Source organism: Thunnus thynnus, chromosome 24 (assembly GCF_963924715.1).
Source record: "Thunnus thynnus chromosome 24, fThuThy2.1, whole genome shotgun sequence".
NCBI lineage: Eukaryota > Metazoa > Chordata > Actinopteri > Scombriformes > Scombridae > Thunnus > Thunnus thynnus.
Window position 1 is genome coordinate 11,432,625 of NC_089540.1, and position 17,396 is coordinate 11,450,020.

General features: G+C 39.4%; 1 protein-coding gene across 4 annotated transcripts in view; it reads right to left on the reverse strand.

Moving 5' to 3' along the window:
- The window catches only part of LOC137177177 (uncharacterized), an 82,094-nt gene extending 71,602 nt beyond the window's left edge, over positions 1-10,492 (reverse strand). For all 4 annotated transcript variants that reach the window (XM_067583317.1, XM_067583316.1, XM_067583315.1 and 1 more), the window contains exons 1-2: positions 10,407-10,492; positions 9,927-10,003 (exon numbers count right to left, since the gene is read on the reverse strand). The gene's annotated coding sequence lies outside the window, so the exon portion shown is untranslated. The remainder of the gene's footprint in view (positions 1-9,926; positions 10,004-10,406) is intronic.
- Positions 10,493-17,396: the final 6,904 nt, after the last annotated feature.

Consider the following 17,396-nt stretch of genomic DNA (forward strand, 5'->3'; position numbering starts at 1 on the left):
CAAAACACAACAAGCCAGAATAAACAGAAAAGAGGATCCAACAAGACAGAACTGAAAACCAGGACTTAAATACAAACTAAACTGATGGGGGGGATGAGGTGCAGGTGGAACAGGAGAACAGGAAAGGAGCTGATTGGCTGGGGGAGACTCTGGGAGCAGGGCAGGGCTAACGAGGCTGATGTAGGGCAGGTGTGGAGGGAAAACACAGAGCAACAGAAAACTAAATCCCCTTCATAATTAACCAAAATTCATAAACTCGTCTAAGAATATACATGAAAATAACCTAAATACACGAGTACGCTATAACCTGCAAACTATCTTATATAATTTCATGATGATGCAGTTCTTCAAACATGACACACAGAGGCTCTAAATCCAAATTACTCAAATCTACAGAAACAATCAGTTCAGTCCAGTTCAACCAACAGAGAAAAGGTCTGAGGGCTGGTGGACTGGTGGATAATGGCAACCAAGGAACACAGAGCCAGACAGTTATGTAACTATGTAGACAGATAGAGCATTTAAATACAGAAATGGTAAAATAAATAACATTAAATTTTTACTGTATGAGCCATAAAGAGAGAGCAGCAGCATCATCTCAAGTGAGTTTTGCTGCATCTGGATGATTCATGTGTGTTTAGAGACATACAGCCATTTCTATTTACTGTATGTAGCGCATCAGTGCCCATTCTCAAATAGCATCTGTCACCTTTTCAGAGGGTGGACATCTCATTTTGAAGCGGGCTCCATATAACATATTAAGAAATAGATGTATGTGTGTGTGTGCGCGCGCGTGCATGTGTGCGTGCGTGTGTGGCTTTGTGGATTGCATGGTCTCTAAAATTAAAGTAAGTTAATTTAGCGGTCTATTGAGTAGTCCATTCTATTTCCCATCACATCCCAAGGTGACAGCATGATACTCTATAACACACTTTCATGTTGTTTTGAAGAGAGAGCAGGAAGAGAGAGAGGAAAAGGAGGGAGGAGGGGGGGAGATAAAGCGACAGCTGGTGTGTTTGCTCCGTCCTCTCCTCATACACTATAGTGCTTTCTCCTACACAACCTCCTATTACAGCCCCTCTAATCAGATTTGCCGAGCGAGGCCAAATGCAGGGCTATCTTGACTACCTTCACGCAGCAAAGGGGGGGTGAGCCATCAGAACTCCTCTCTGGACAGGCAGCTGAAATAACAGTGATCACTCCTGACAGCAGCGCATGAGCGGAGTCTGCACTCACATTTGGCACGGCGCTCAAATGTCATTTCACCTTCGGCGCACACTAAAAGGTGACAGGCTTCATCCTTCTTGCCATGCAGATGGGTTGGCTGTAGGCGAGGACTCCGGGGATGTACGCTGAAACCGATATGTGTTGAAAATGAAATGACTCACTGCTCTGACTGACAGACCCTAAAATGAACAGATATGTTAATGATACATAATAAATGTCACTTGGGCAAGGTTGATATTCAGAAGTGCGCTGTATAATTAGATAATAGTTGAGGGCAAATTGTCATGTTGATGGTATATCACGGCTGAATCAATAGCAGTAACACATCCAATAATAGGTCAGAGAAAATAACACAAGTTCATACTTTTGTTCATCCAAAGAATCCAAATAAAACATGTGTTTCACGACAAAAAGGTGGAAACATGCACAGCTCTTACAGTATTGCTGAAATACAACAGCAAAAATGGCAAAGTAGTTGAGCTAAATAGCAGAAGCATCGCGTGAAAAGGGATTTTCATTTTGAAGCAACAAAATCACAATTACAAAGCTGCTAGAGAGGACAGTCATATTAAACTGAATGCCAGTTGACAGCACGCAAACCAAAGGAGGGAACTGACAAAAGGTCCAACAAAGGGCAGATAATGGTGCTCTAATTGTAGGTGCATCAGTTACATAACATTTTTTGTGTTTTTAGAGGAACAGTCACGACCCGACGAAGCTGGTTCAATTCAAACTTTCACCAACCTCACTCAAACTTACAGTATGTCCAATCAAATGTCAATCATATATTCTAAGTATTTACCTACCATAGTAAAGTTGTTGTGTACAATGCAGTGTGCACCATTATATACATGCAGACTTTGAGATCTAAGTACAGATGAGCCTTTCCTGCTTGTCAAGCTCTTTTTTGCGATGACTTTTAAACATGAAATAGTTCAAAGACCCTGCTTCATTGTCTGTCAGGGACCTACAAGAATGACCCACAAGACCATTTTATAATATAATGATACTTTATGGTTTGACAATGCTATGTTAAGGTCTGGTTAGGTTTAGGCACAAAAACCACTTGGTTAGGGAAAGGTCATGGTTTGGACATCTGAGCCGTAGCAACATGCAGTGTCTTTTGCAGGTAAAGACACTTGGTTGGAAGCAGGAGGTGAACAGTAGTCTTCTGCAGCAAAGGCCACTTTTTTTGCCTTTTTTGCCATCTATCTAGCCATCCCCCCCTACCCGCCTCCTTATATTGACCTTATAACCTTATACTGACGGCACTAGATGGCGTAAACATAACCAGAAGTCTTTTCTTTGGCCTGAATTTGAGACCTATATTGTCAATTTTCTTATGAGGACGGGCTGTCTTTTGTAAAATGAGTGATGTCGATGTGATGATGTTTAAATTAGAAAGTAAAACTAAACCAACACACACACAAAAAATGAAGTCAATAATTGATTTGCCCTGTTTGTGTCGTCCTTGCCCTCCTCTCTCTCTTTTTGCATCACATATTCATCTTAAATCTAATATATTCATTCATCTTTCCCCAGCGTATATTTTCAGGTATCCTCTCTTTGCTTCCTATTTATGGCGTGTATGTTGTTTGTCAAGTTTACATACAGCAAGTCTAATACAGAAATGATGATGTGCATATTGAAACTTACAGGAACAGCCACTGCTGCATTTTAAAACTGGCTTCCACCCAGTACCATGAATTTAAAAAAGACTATAGACTGTTTACTGCATATTAAACCTTGTTTAATATTAAATACTGAATTTCAAGTATAAAACATTTATTTGTGTAGCTTACAACATTTATGCTTTGTGATGAGTGTACTTTCCTTATATAGCATGGCTTACAGACATAAATATGCAACATTACTTTAAAATGTAAACAGCATCATCTTCATCGCCGCAGACAGCCGATCGTTGCTTTCAAGTACCACTTTGGGAAACACGTTTAAAAATTTAAGATTGTAGAAATTATCTTAGGAAGCACTCTTAACTTTTAAGATTTATCATAATTGGGAAACGAGGTCCAGGTTGTTTCAATAAGAAACATAATCCATAAATATTATATGCTAGGATCTTCACCACACCCAAAAGGATAGTCACGCAGCCCTGCACACGCATTCAGCACCAACGCATCAGTGAAAGAGTCATTCCTCATCATTCTTTCTACATCTGGACATTGGTAGAAATTGAAAGAGATGAGGCTTCAGGAACACCATAAGATAAAGTGAAAAGCAGTCCACAGCCCTCCTGATCCTCACATCAAAATATCACTGAATCTTCACAGGATGCTGTGGAACACAGGGTGTAGAGTAGATTTCCAATTCCTTCATCTCTCAGAGAACTGGAAGCTTTTCCCTTTGAAGAAGTGATCCAATCTCCCACTACACCCATACAGAGGAGGACTGAAGCTGATCTGAAGGCAGAGTCTGGTTCTACTAGTTAACGTGCACTCATAAAGTATATAGTAATGTTAGTATATGTTTTATTGTCTGTTGCTCCATCTGTATTTCTACTGTCAGATTTTGTGGATTAGCTGGTACATTATGATGAATTTCTGCACACTTTCGGACCTTGAATGTTTTATTGTTAAATATAAAAGTCATTCACATTGTTTTCTTGGCATAAATATTCTCAGTTCAGCCACTGTGAAGCTAAATCAGTAAAGTGGATACGGCTTATCACACAAACCGTAAGAAATGTTTCAGACAGTTTGATGCATATTCCTGCGTTTAACCTCTATACGACTGAAAGAACAATGAACATTTTTCCATATTATTTCTTGATTGATACCGCAGAGGAACGAGACAATGAGATAAGGGGAGCGGTATCAATCATCATTTGCAGAAGGTCATTTGCGTGGACACTGAAACCGCTCTGTCCCTTCACTTCAGTTTTAAAATTAACATCCAGCCTGCTTCAAGAGTCTGGACATTATGGTAAAAGATGCCACAGCGATGAGGCAGGAGCATTAATTAACTTGACCTTCACAATGACAATTATTCTTACACCGGGATCATGTGTGTGTTCTTTAACATAGTCATACTGTAGGATCTTATTGATTATGACTATTTAATTAGTTTGACCTACTGGGGTATTGCATTAATGTTCAGCCAGGGAATTTAATTAAGACCATTGCTAGAAAAAAAAAGTGTCTTACAAGCAATGAAAACAACAGTAGCCCCTTGCTCCTAACGAATATTTCCATGCTCTTATCTACCATCTGCTGCACTGACAAGGTGTTGCCTTTGTGTGATAGTTAATTATGCGCTGTACACTGGCTGAGAAGCATTAGTGGGAGTAGCTGTTCTCTGGTTCCTGCAATGAACTCAACCTTATAATGTTGTTAAACCGATTAAACCTGCTGCTCAAAAGTTACTTCAACTTGAGTGTGTTTTTTTTTTTTTTTTTTTTCATTATGCACTTCTAACTTTGCTGAGATTAAACATTTTGACCCTGTTGTTGCTTAGCAACAGGTATGGAGGCTCATTATATGTCTCTAATCATGCTCTTTCCTCAAGTGACCACACTGAAGTATTTTAAAATGTAACTCCAATAAAGTGGCAGCTCCAGAAAAGAAATGGACGCAAAATCAAGACATAGGCAATAAATCACATATAAAGCAAAATCCATCTACCCTACTATCTTTAAGAAATCTTCCCTCTCGAGTTTCCAGATATTGGAGTTGTTAAGATATGAATGAATTTATGTTGAATAAATAGTTTAAAGTTGTTCTGTGAGTAGTAAAAATGTAAAATTAAGATATAAGTAAACTCAACTGGAGATAACAAGTTCAATAAACTTTAATAAACAACATTATGTTGAATCAACAACTGTTCAGTCACACTGACAAAATATCACAGTCAGATCTGCTTTTCCGTTTGCATTTTCTCAGTCTGAGAAGTCAGTTTTTCATTTGATACAAATAATTTAGAGTCAGCACAAAGTCGGAGTGTGAGGCTGCTCTCAGTGACTTTGTTGAATTATACGTGTACAGGAGAAGGGACTTAATTCGATATTAACCTCCATCATGGTTTGCATTGTTTTCATTTAAACTACGACTTGTCTTAAAAGTGCAGTGTGTAGAATTTAGTGGCATCTAGCAGGACGGACTTGGCAGAAATGGAATATAATATTCATAAGTATGAATTGACCAAGAATTGTTGTGTTTTCGTCACCTTACAATGAACCCTTTATATCTACATAGGGAGCAGGTCCTCTTCTACAGAGGCTGCCATCTTGCCCCGCCATGTTCCTACAGTAGTTTTTCGTGTTCGTGTGTTTCGTGGCCACTGTAGGTTTTCCTACATGCTTGGAAGGGGAGGGTGAGGGGTATTCAGTTGGTTGCAATCTGCAAGATGCCACTAAATCCTGCACACTCATCCTTTATTTATTTATTAGTTTATTTGTCAGGGACGATGCAAAAAAACATTATAACAGGTTAAAGTAACATGAAGCAGATGTATTGCATACAGGATTTCTAGCCAAGGCTAATTTGCAACCCCTGTCCCTGGTTAGGCTTTTCTACTTAAAAATAGTCTTAATATATCATTATCAGAAATACATTATTTAAACAGAGCTCATAATAAATAATGACCTTCTTAATAACGACAGTATTTACATCACATAATCAATTTACATGTGTTGCGTATGTGTGCACATTTGTATGTTCCCTAATTCATGGCAATGATGTGTTTTTGTGCATAATATTTAAAGGTGCGTGTACATACATGCATAGTCTGTATCAGTGTGCATGTATGTATCTGTTCCTTTATCTGTGTGTCCATGTGCATGTGTGCACGCAGGTTTGGTTTGGTTTCAGCTAATGTTTCACCTTTTCATTCACAGCAGTTTTCCATGTATGTTTTCTTCAAACTATAAAAAAGAAGAGTCTCTGAGGAGTTTTTACCCTCAAAATTGCATGCTGAGAAGTCTGCTAATATGCTAATTATACTTATTTTTAAAAAATAATTTATGAGTAAACTCTCAGCAGTAATTTCACTCAACTCATCATTTCAAGTCAAAAGATTTAAGTCAGATTAAGTCATGTTCATAAGTTCAGAAATGGTCTGAAAAATAAAACTAGACAAGTTGAATTGAATTAATCAAATTTAAATATTTAGAAGATTAGTTGATTCCACTAAATTCCTTTATAATGATACAGTGATACAATTTACAGTGTAGATACAAATTAATTCCTCATTTCATTCAGTCTGCAGGCAATGAATGAACTCAGTCCAGTCTAGGCTGCACTTTGTCTTATCCCTTTTACTTGTTGCATATTTCTATTAAGAACTTCTTTTTTTTACTGTATTCAGTATATTGCTTTCCCACTTTTTATGCCTTTCATTGTCTAATTGTTTTTTTAAGTTGCCTTGCTGCAAAAATATCTCCTCCTATTGCACAATGAAGGTATGATCTGAACTGCATACATTAGGTGTTGTGGATAAAATGTTCTACCATATACTGTATGTAATTTTATATTGCTGGGAATGTGCGTTGCTGCAGTAATTAAATACCTGACACATGACAGTACTTCATCACATTGATGCAAAAGTCCTGTACTGCAATAAAGCAGTCCTGCCCATTGATTTGTACCAGTGCTACCTTTGCAAAATATCATCATATTACCAAGACTTACTGGAGTATACATGTATGTCATTATGTCAAGCTCACAGTCAAGATAGAAAATAACTGCACTGCTCCTTTAATGCTGCTGCACTGATGTTCAGTTGACGTCACACTCTTGTTGATTCAAACTCTGAGCATCATTTCATTCATGATCCAAATCCTGCTCCACCACACACACGCTGCCTCACAACACGCTCTTTATACAGCTGCAGCTCCACCTACATGACACCAGACTATTGACAACATGCTATATTCTATTAGTAAAGGCTCAACTCTGTAGCTCTCTCATGGATTTCCCATATTAATCATTTCTGGAGTATTTCTCCAACCCCAGAGTCAGCACTGTAGGAGTTATGCTGAAAACCCTGAAGGCAGTTACGTCGTCTAATCACATGGCACGTTGTGAAAATCATCGAAATCATCACACACTCTGATATTGTAATGTGCTGCTGATTCAGACGGCACGGCAGTAACCCTATCATGGATCTGAATATAGATATTTCATCTTGGCTGGATGCTTCGCCTTTGATAGTCTTATGCATATTCATTAACCGTGATATCCACCAGAAGGTTATTATCCATAAATGTCACTCTGTAATTAATTAATCCTGTCTGCTGGTTGCTCTCCCTGCCTCATTAATGAGCCAAGTCTAGCTGATTGTATTCATATTCATGTGTCCAAATATACAGCTCTATTTTGGATTCAGATGCCAGAATATTTCACTTCATTAGCAGCAGGAATCGCCGGAGGGCCATTTGACAGGCAGGATCTGCATTTTGAGTTTCCTGTCAGCGGCGTGCACAGGATCCCGTTTGTCTGTTTTGGTTGTTGCAATAATGAGGGAACACATGGCTCTGGAGTCAAAAGTGAGGGAACGTCTTGGTCGATGAGATGAGTTTACTCACATTCGAATGAGAATCACCTTCAACGGGTAATGCGGTCCAAGGAGACAATTATGGGGGTTATTTTGTGCTGTTTAGCAAATTGATTTTTAAAGCTACCCCAGAGGCACATCTATTACTGATGGTTTGAGTTTTAATAAAAATCCAATATGAATTTGCACAAAGCTGAGAGGAGTAACTCTGGCACATTAGGCTAATAGAGAAGAATACCACAACTCACGAATGGCTTGCAAATAGTTTGACATTTACCCTGCCATGCACTCAATTATTGGGAGAGAATTTTATCCTTAGGCCCTGCTCAGTTATGCATGATGCTCTCTGCAAATGGTTATAATCTATATAGGCTTTAAGGGACACTGTAACACATGCTCTGCTGATATTGTATGTGGCCAAAGTGTGTGCTTAGCGACATGGCTTAGTGCTAAGAGAGATAGTATCATAATTGGAAGCTCACATGTCAAATCCCCTGACATCAGCCGTGTGTAAAGTATTCTTGAGCAAAACACTAAACCCCTTCTCGCACACTGTCACTTCTGATGGGAACATCAGCAAAATGTATAAAACATGAATGTAAATTGAACGACTTGAGCAGAGGGCTTCTTTTGTGTGCCTAAGGCTTCTGATTTAAATCACCCGCAGTTGGGTCTGTATCGTTCAACTACAATCCCTCTGCAGTTGGTGAAAGCCATTGTTAACTGTTAACTGGTTTGCTGTTTAAATGTGACGAGGAAGCTTGGCTACTGATATGAGACACAGCATGGAAATGAAAAAAGATTGTGGAATACATACTGTGTATATTTTTAAATACTGATTACAATGTATCCATGTATTTAAAAATGAATTTGTCATGACTTTTATCACAGATTCAATGAAGAAAAGTCGCATATTAAGAACTTGGGTGAAGTTTGAATCTTCAAAGAATGTCAGTTAAGTAGGACTAATATTAAAGGGGACGTGCACATTTTCAGGTTTATATTCATATTACAGGGCTCAACTGTAACTCAACTCTTCATGATTTACAGCTTAAAAAAACTCTTAATTTATCATATTCTGGCCCTTTATGTAGCCTCTCAGTTCAGCCTCTGTCTGAAACAGCTTGTTTTAGCTCCTGTCTCTTTCTATCTAAACAAACAATAGTAGTAGGATTTCACTTCTCAAATACATCTGAATACATTCGAGCCCAAATCCGATCCAAAATATGCGAGTGGCCAACGTGAACAACCTTAGCAACAAAGGCTACACAACAGCCGGCCGTTTTTCGGGCATGCAAGAACAATCTGACATCATCACGAGGAGGTAGAGGTAACTCTGCAAACAAAACATACAGAGCAGGCTGAAGCCCTAGATTTTGACTTGCAGGTTGCAGTTTTACACATGTTCACCTCAAGTTTTGGGACTCTGACCATGTTTAACATAGAAATCTGACATCATAACAGTATATTAATGACAGAAAAGCATGTTATGTCCCCTTTAAAACTAACACAATGTGCACGAATGAAAAAACGACTCAGCAGTTACAACGGATGAACCTCAATTTGTCTGAACTCAGCAATCATCTAATAATATTTGTGACATAATTAGAATAAGAGTCTGCATCTACATGCTAACATCATCATGCTAACATTCTCACAATGATGATGCTAAATGGCTGATGTTAGGCAGGTAGAATTACCATGTTGATCATCTTAGTTAGCACTAAGCACAAAGAACAAATTTATATATATATATATATATATATATAGCTTTTACTCAAAACCAAAGACGTCAACCTCATGGTGGTACAAGAGGAAAAGTGAAGGGTTAGTGTGATTCATCCTCTGGGCACCATGGATATATATACCAATTATCACGGCAATCAATCTAATATTTGTTCAGATATTTCAGTCTGGACGAAAGTGATAAGCCGCCTGACTGTGGCTAAAAACAAATCTGACAGCAGAGAGTTTAAAATAAACAGAATACATATAATTATAAAGGTAAAATGTTCTATTGGTTTTAATTGCTTTTTTATTTTCTAAAGATTATCTGTGGGGAAAAATACACTAATTAATTGTGAAACATCTGAAGTAAAAGCCATCAGCACCTCTCACACTCCCGTACGGGGAGACATAATTACGCTAGTTATGAGCCATATTGTTACATACAGTATGATGAGTCATACCTCGGGGTTCACAGGGTGCAGCGTCTTGTGGTTGATGGAGTCTCATATGCTGTCAGGCTGGGATCAGCTGGCTTCTCCTATAAGAAATCTTGACTATATTAATCAAATCTAAACATGTAGGATTATCTCAAAAACACACTGTCAAAGAGCTTAAATCAAAGCTGCTTTTTTAATTTCCTGAAAAACTGACATTTTAGATACACATGGTTTTCACTACAGAGCGACGCGCTCATTAATCCTAAAAGCAGTGAATTACAGTACAGTCAGTGATTAGCTGACTTTAGCTGTCTTTAATTAAGCTTTGTGTTTAATTCATTTTCAAACAACTGAAAGGATTTTAAGAATTCAAAGCTGAGCAAACCTCACTAACTTTCAAATAACAGTTTCAAACTAAGTTTCTGTTTTAATATCAAGTTTAATATCAAGGTCTAACAAGATAAATTGAGCAGGTAAAACATAAAACTGAATAAATGAATTTACCACAGCAAGGAGCTGGTTTTGAACAGCATTTCAAGAAGTGAGCTTCCTTAAAGGTGATGTACTTCCTGTTGAAACAGGATGTTGTGATGAGGCAAAAAAAAGTAGATCCTGCACTGAGGAAGGACACTTAATTGCTCACTTTGCCATGCAGTTTCTAACAATATCTTTCATAGTGGATTTAGATAATACTGTCACACAACTATAATTTCAAGCTATTACGTGTATAAAGAGAAGAAATCAGCCTAAAGCACCGACACATCAACAGTCTTTGTACAGCTATTGTGCTTTGCATTTCTGGATTTAAATGCTTGGTGCTTGTGTGGTTATATTATTCACATTAATACCATGGCCAAATAGATAAAAGCCATATCTCTATATTTCCAGCACAGCGGTTTCTGCATCAGTAAAGCAATTACAACATTTTATTGTAAAATAATGCACCAAGCATCACTAATTGATGATGTCTAATTGTGTACGATTATCCGAGTGTGAATTTTTCCCTTAAACACTGCCGGCGGCAGGTCTTTGTCTACATACACTTAGTTTTAAGTTTAGGAAAGAGAAGGATCCCATAGATTGGTGGTATTATTAAAAGTGGTGAGAAAATATTCTCTGAGGGTCTAGTTGAATAGTTAATGAGACCTTTACTCTGAATGGTAGGAACCTTGATTTCCATACAACAGCAGCCACTTGAATTATTTGGAAAAAAAAACAAAAAAAACCTCACAAATGAGTGAATTTGGTTTGATCATATTTATCACAGACTGCTTTTAACTAGAAAAGAAAAGCACAACATTGAATTATTTAGGAGCTACTTGTTAGCATTAAATCCATCCATTGTAATTTGATTCCACTGAGAAAAGAAATTCATGCCAAGTGTCACACTGAAACTTTTCTTTTCCGCAAAAGAAAGTGGTCTTTGATCCGACAGAAAAAGGTATTTCACAGCTCAGCTGTATATGCACAGACGCAATTATGTCTCCTGTAGCTCCGAGCTTCATAATGAAAGACTCACAGCACAGAGAGATAAAGTGACCAATGTACGTGACTTCTTCAAGATTTCTATCCTGATGTATTTATGTGTGTCTGCCCTGCATATCAAAAGGCTCCTCTCGCACTAGCTCAACACACCTTATGTGTTTCTCTTTTAAAGCATTGCATCACTTTGAAAGAGTTACAACCCAAAGTAATTTAGGCCTATTCCCTTGGAAAATCCTCCCGGTGTGTCCTTGAACACTAAGCCTGCGGTGCGAACAGCCATAAAGCTCTCATTTGTCATCTGGATTGTGTTTCAGTTCCCTCCAGAGCTCGCTTGTTTGGAGAAAAAAAAAAAAAAAAAAAAAAAGCGACAGTACGAAGACTGTTTTATCACTTGATGTTTAGTGGTTTTTAATAAAGAAAATAGAACAAGTGCGACTTTATTTTATTCCTCAGCAATTTATGTTACCACTCCTGCTCCCTGTTGTTAGAGCGCAATGTTTCTTGTATGAACCACTCAGAAAAGCCAATTTAAGAAGTTGCAGCAGGTGCCGTGACCTCATCTTAAATTTATAGAACATAAGTCAGCAGGTTCTTGAGGATGTTAAGAATTCTCTGCCCAGTAGCTCCACTTTGCACCAGTTAATAGGGTTATATTGAGTTTGACAGATGTGAATATATTATGCTGTAGTTCCAAACGAATGACGACGCGAGCATGTAATGGCTTTCACAGAAATGCTAAGCGATGCTTCTTTGCTGAACTTACTTATAGAAACGCTCATGATGGAAATACTGAGAGGAAATGTCTCTCAATCACAGCGCGCAGTGCAGGAATCTGCTCAAACTCATCTTCTCTGCGCGCGAAAACGTGGCACCTTTCCAAGTCTGTTCACCTTCCTCGACTCTCCTTGCAAATCTTTAGGGAGCCGTTCTGTTCTCAGCATCTACTTCAAATATTTGCCTCCATCCTTCATCGTGCTGCTTCACCCGCAATGTGAACGAGGGGCCAGCCAGCGTTTCGATATATGACTTGTCAAAGTAATATTCATCTTCAAGAAATAACCTGCAACATTTATAACTAAATGTCACTTTGCTCTCTACCGTCAGCTGCTATCTTTCAGCGGTGACATGAGCTTTACACGGATCAAGACAGCTTTTATACTTGCCTTTCTAAACATTTATAAAGGTAAAATTCCTCTGCTGCTGAGGATACCAAGTGTCCTGTTTAAGGCAGCAAGTGGTTTCTTTGGAATAAATATAAAAAGATGGAAGAGGGCACCATATCTTTATTATTCCAGTATGATGAGCGAGTTTCTACACTCCAGAGCAAAGGCTGCTTATCACCAGAGTTGCTGCAAAAGGTGTAAAGCAACATTGCATGAGAGTAAAAGTTCATTCATGACCAAGGAAATAGTTTCTTGCAGGTTGTTACTATTGAGTTTCCAAGAAAACATCATAGAAATCGTTTTCCTTCTGCAAACTTCATCTCCAAACAAAGCAGATCTGCAAGGTAATTATACTTTGCTAAATCTCCTTTAAACAAGTGAAATGATATTATCTCCTTTGTTCAGTTTTTCTTCACTTGAAAGAAAAAGCATGATCTTCAGAGTGTATCTAAGGTCAAACTGCTTTGTTTAAGAGAACATATGTGCAGAACGGTGGGTGAAATCTCACAATCCTCCGTCTTAAAGGAACCCTGTGGAGTTCTAGCGCTTTAGCTTTTTGTTAGCATGACTCAGATTTCTTTGTAGGCACGCAAGCGTGCAGCAATGCATTTCACTTTTCTGCAGGCAATTTCAAGCATCCCACTGATAGTTAGCGGAAATAATGCGCCAAGAAATGAAGCAATGTGCCAAAAACGGCAGGGAAGATGAAGCCTGTCAGCTAGCAAAACCTTGATGTAAACAATGTAGGTTTCAAGATATTTAAAAAATCTACTTTGCATGTGTTTTATGAGGGAGGAAACGCCTTGAGGAAACACACACACACACACACACACAAAACTCGGGGTATACATTTAAAGAAATCTTGCTTTGGCTGCATGCTCTGCGTTACATCACTGCTGGGCATGGTCAGAAGTGCAACAGAGGTGAAACTTTGAAACAAGAGAAAGTACTTTTGTTGCCATGACAGATTTATGGTACCACACACACACACACACACACACACACACATACCTGTCGTTCCCCATCTCCTCTCCTGTCAAATCAGAGGAGAGCCGGACCACTGCTGGGAGACTCTGAAATTAAGCAGATTAAGAAAGTGGAGGGTGGTACCTGCCAAAAAGCTCTCTGCTGGATTTGTCCATGATTCGCCCATGTGGCAAAGCTCCACTTCCTTGGCAAAGTTTCAGAAACGAGTTGAGCGCGTCACTGTGGAATTCTGTGTGAGGGAGAAGTGCACACACACACACTTGTGAATGTATCAGAGAAAACTTCTACAATGGCAGAGAGATTTCTTCCCAGACTTCCCAAACTTCTCTCATAGTTGGGATTAAGGTGCTGTCAGAGCACTGTATCATGGGAGTCTCTGCAAACAGAAAGATTAGAGGAGAAATATTACCTGAAGGCTTACTGCGCTATCTTTTCATGTGGCGCATGACTTCCCAGCGGCGTTCATTGGACTAAAACACAGTGTTTGCTTATGTGTGTGTTTGTGTGTGGCCCCCAACATTTGTGCTGTTTGTCTAACTTCCCCTGTGTAAAAAAAAATAATACTAATCACCTGTAACAGACTGTCACACTGCTGCGTGACAAATTTAAAGAGAGGGTGACTTCACTTGTTTCTCTTCTCCTCCAATATCTCTCCTCTCTGCATCTCTTCATCCAAATGAGACTCAGTGTTTGATGTGCAGACTTCCTTTGAGCCCCTGTGGGAGATGAAGTTGAAGTTTGTTCCCCTTGTTAACAGAGGCCCTTGCATCCAGGATCCAACAGGCAACCCGCTGCTTCCCTCCCTCCCTCCCTCACGTGGGAGGGAGACGTCTGAGAAACGTTATCTGCTGACTTCAAATGAGTGTTGAAGAGGGGGCAGCTTTGTTAAGGAACACTGGCTCCTCCGTGCTATTCAGAATTGTTTTAATTCCTCCTTTGAGCTGAGCTTCTCACTGTCTCTGGCTTTTTATCATTAAAGCACTTCTTCTGTTTCAAGGAAGAGAGGACAGATTTAGATGCAACATAGTTGAAACAGAGTTATGGAGGTTTAGGAATGACCTTGATGAAAATAGCACTGTGTCCTCCGGAAAAAAAAAGAGCTCTGCCGACTTCAACGGCGAAAAAAAATTAAAAGCTATTAAAATTGTGTCTTTGAGGAGTAGTCTGCTTTTATCTCATGATTGCTCCAGACTAAAGCACAGCCTATTACAATGCAGAGGATTAGAATGAAATGTTCACCCAGTATCAGTATCTATGACAGTATCTTCTTTTCACCCCACGATGGTCAGTGTAACATTACCTCATAGCGAAGCCCAGAATGTGAAAAATGAAAGAAATTCATACCTTGCTTTCATTTCACACTGTGTTAAATGCTCCCACAATCCCTCACTCGAGATTTTTTTTTTGTACTCTCGCACCGATTAAAAGGACTCCGCACCTGTTAGCGCACATTTCAAATATAATTGTTGCTTGAAAAAAGTGGAGTTGGACAGCTCCATACAATTCAGGTGTGTTAGCAGCTTCAAAGGACTACACTGGTGTTTTTATATGGGACAATTATGGGAATGGGAATTCTTGTGCTTTAAAAGTGAGTGATTTCTGAGTGTGTAAGCAGATAAACAATTGTTCTTCATGCATAATTAAGGCAGTTACGAGCTACTTTACCCCTCCAAGTTTCACCAAAATTGGACAGATGGTGCTGTTATGGCCTGTTTCTGTAATAAAACTTAATAATTTAAAATATATATATACATTTAATGACATTTTGGGGAATACGCTCATTTGCATTCTTGCTGAGAATTAGAGTTCAAACTGAAAGAAGAAAACAAAGGAGTAACCAAAATCTGTAATTGTAAAAATCCTTTTTTTTGCCATTTGGCACTGTAGTTGGTGATAAACTCTCATCTTGGAAACTGAACATACGCCAAATGTTTCTGCTGAGTAGCTCAACACGTGTTTGATGCTTATGGACACCCACTGGAGAGCCAGTGAAAAAAGGCCAAAAAAAAAAAAAAAAAAAAGAAAAACCATGAATGACAACATCTCACTCTCTTCTACCAGGACATGTTTATTTACAGCGGCAAATGACAGGAGTCACAAGTGTTCCACAGGTACGTACAGAGAGACATCAATAGTTCCCACCTCCTGCACAAAGCACACTCAGCGAGGACAGTCCAAGGGACGCAGGGAGCATGGACACATACTGTACACTGAGCTCAAACACACCTGTTTTACCCCCTACAAGAAAGGACTGTGGAGGAGACAGAGAGGAAAGGAGGACGAGAGGGGGGGAGGAGGGGTGAGGTTGGGTTGGGGGAGGCGGGCGGGCGGGCGGGGGGGTTTAGACTCATATTCAAATACAAAAGAACATGTACAAATCGTATAGCCTCCAGGCACTGTGCTCCCATATTTACAGTCACTGTAACAGGCAGCGGAACCACTCCATGGCAGGACCATCCGTTTGAGATATGCAGGTACGTGGGCTCGTTGTGAGAAAACAAAGCCTATGAGGTCTGGGATAAAAACCGATGGAGTCTGAGAGGCAGGGGGATAGTGGCGAGGGGGCGGCGGCGGCGGCAGAGGGGGGGTGGGGGTGGGGCTCGCAGACACACGTGTGGAGTGCTGCAGCCCCGGGGGAATTAATCACTGTCGAGAACTACATAATCAGATTTTACCTATCAGAGAACACTCTGAAACTCAGCGTGAGAGCTCTCGCCGACTCGCTCCACACTCAGAGAGAGAGAGAGAGACACTCGAAGCACTCGGACATTCATACTTGGCACATGGTCATCATAACCTACATGACCTGCAGAGCCACATAATGCATCATGGAGCTGAGAAGTGTACTTAATAACACACCTTAATATAAATAGTTAACAAAATGAACAAATAAATAACAACAAAATAAACGCCAAAATAAAATTAACTCTTTCATTTTAGGATATTTTCTATAATCGGGATGCTGTGTGAAAAATCTAAATGGGCACACACACACACACACACACACATGCTGCGTACGTGCAGATACATTCAACAACCATACATGCAACCTGATTCATGAAGACATACAACAAAGTATATTCACCCACCCATGCATGTATGCACACACACACACACACACACACACAGACACACACACACACACACGTGATGATGCATTACCTGGTATTGAAACTAGATTTCTGCAGCCCATCACTGCACTTTGTACTCAGGAGTTGCAGCATCAGCCTGACATGTAGTTGTACTAAATAGTGTTTCCGTCCAGTGTCGTTGTCTACTACCCACAATCCTAAGACTACATGTCCCAGAAATCCACAGCAATCACAATAAAAATTTCATCTTTTAAACACATTCTGTGGCAAAAAAAAAGCAGCAAAGTTGTGACCAAAAATTCATTTTGATGGTCTACACTGCTGCTGCTGCTGCTGCTGCTGCTGCTGCTGCTGCGGCGGCGGGGGCAGCATCGGGCCACAAGGGGGGCAGGGGGAAAAAAAAAGAAGAGAAGGCACACTAATGCCGTAATTACTGCCTCCATTGAAATGCTGTGAAATAGCTTTAGGGCATGGACTTTCTTAAGGGAAAGCAAATGACTTGAAAAAGCATTATTACACCATCACTGAACTTTGGGACCAAAACACAACAAAAGGAGGAAAAAAAAAAAAGTTTTCATCTGAGGGAGGAGGGAAAAAAAAAAAAAAAAAAAGCCAAGCCTGTTGCATTTTGAAAAAAGACACATCCCTTAGGGTATATTTACATAAAAGCTTTGTAAAATATTCTTTTTTTTTTTCACCTATGTACAACACATGACAACATCAGAGAGAAAAGCGATCAGACCGAGAAACAAAAGGTTTTTTTTAAA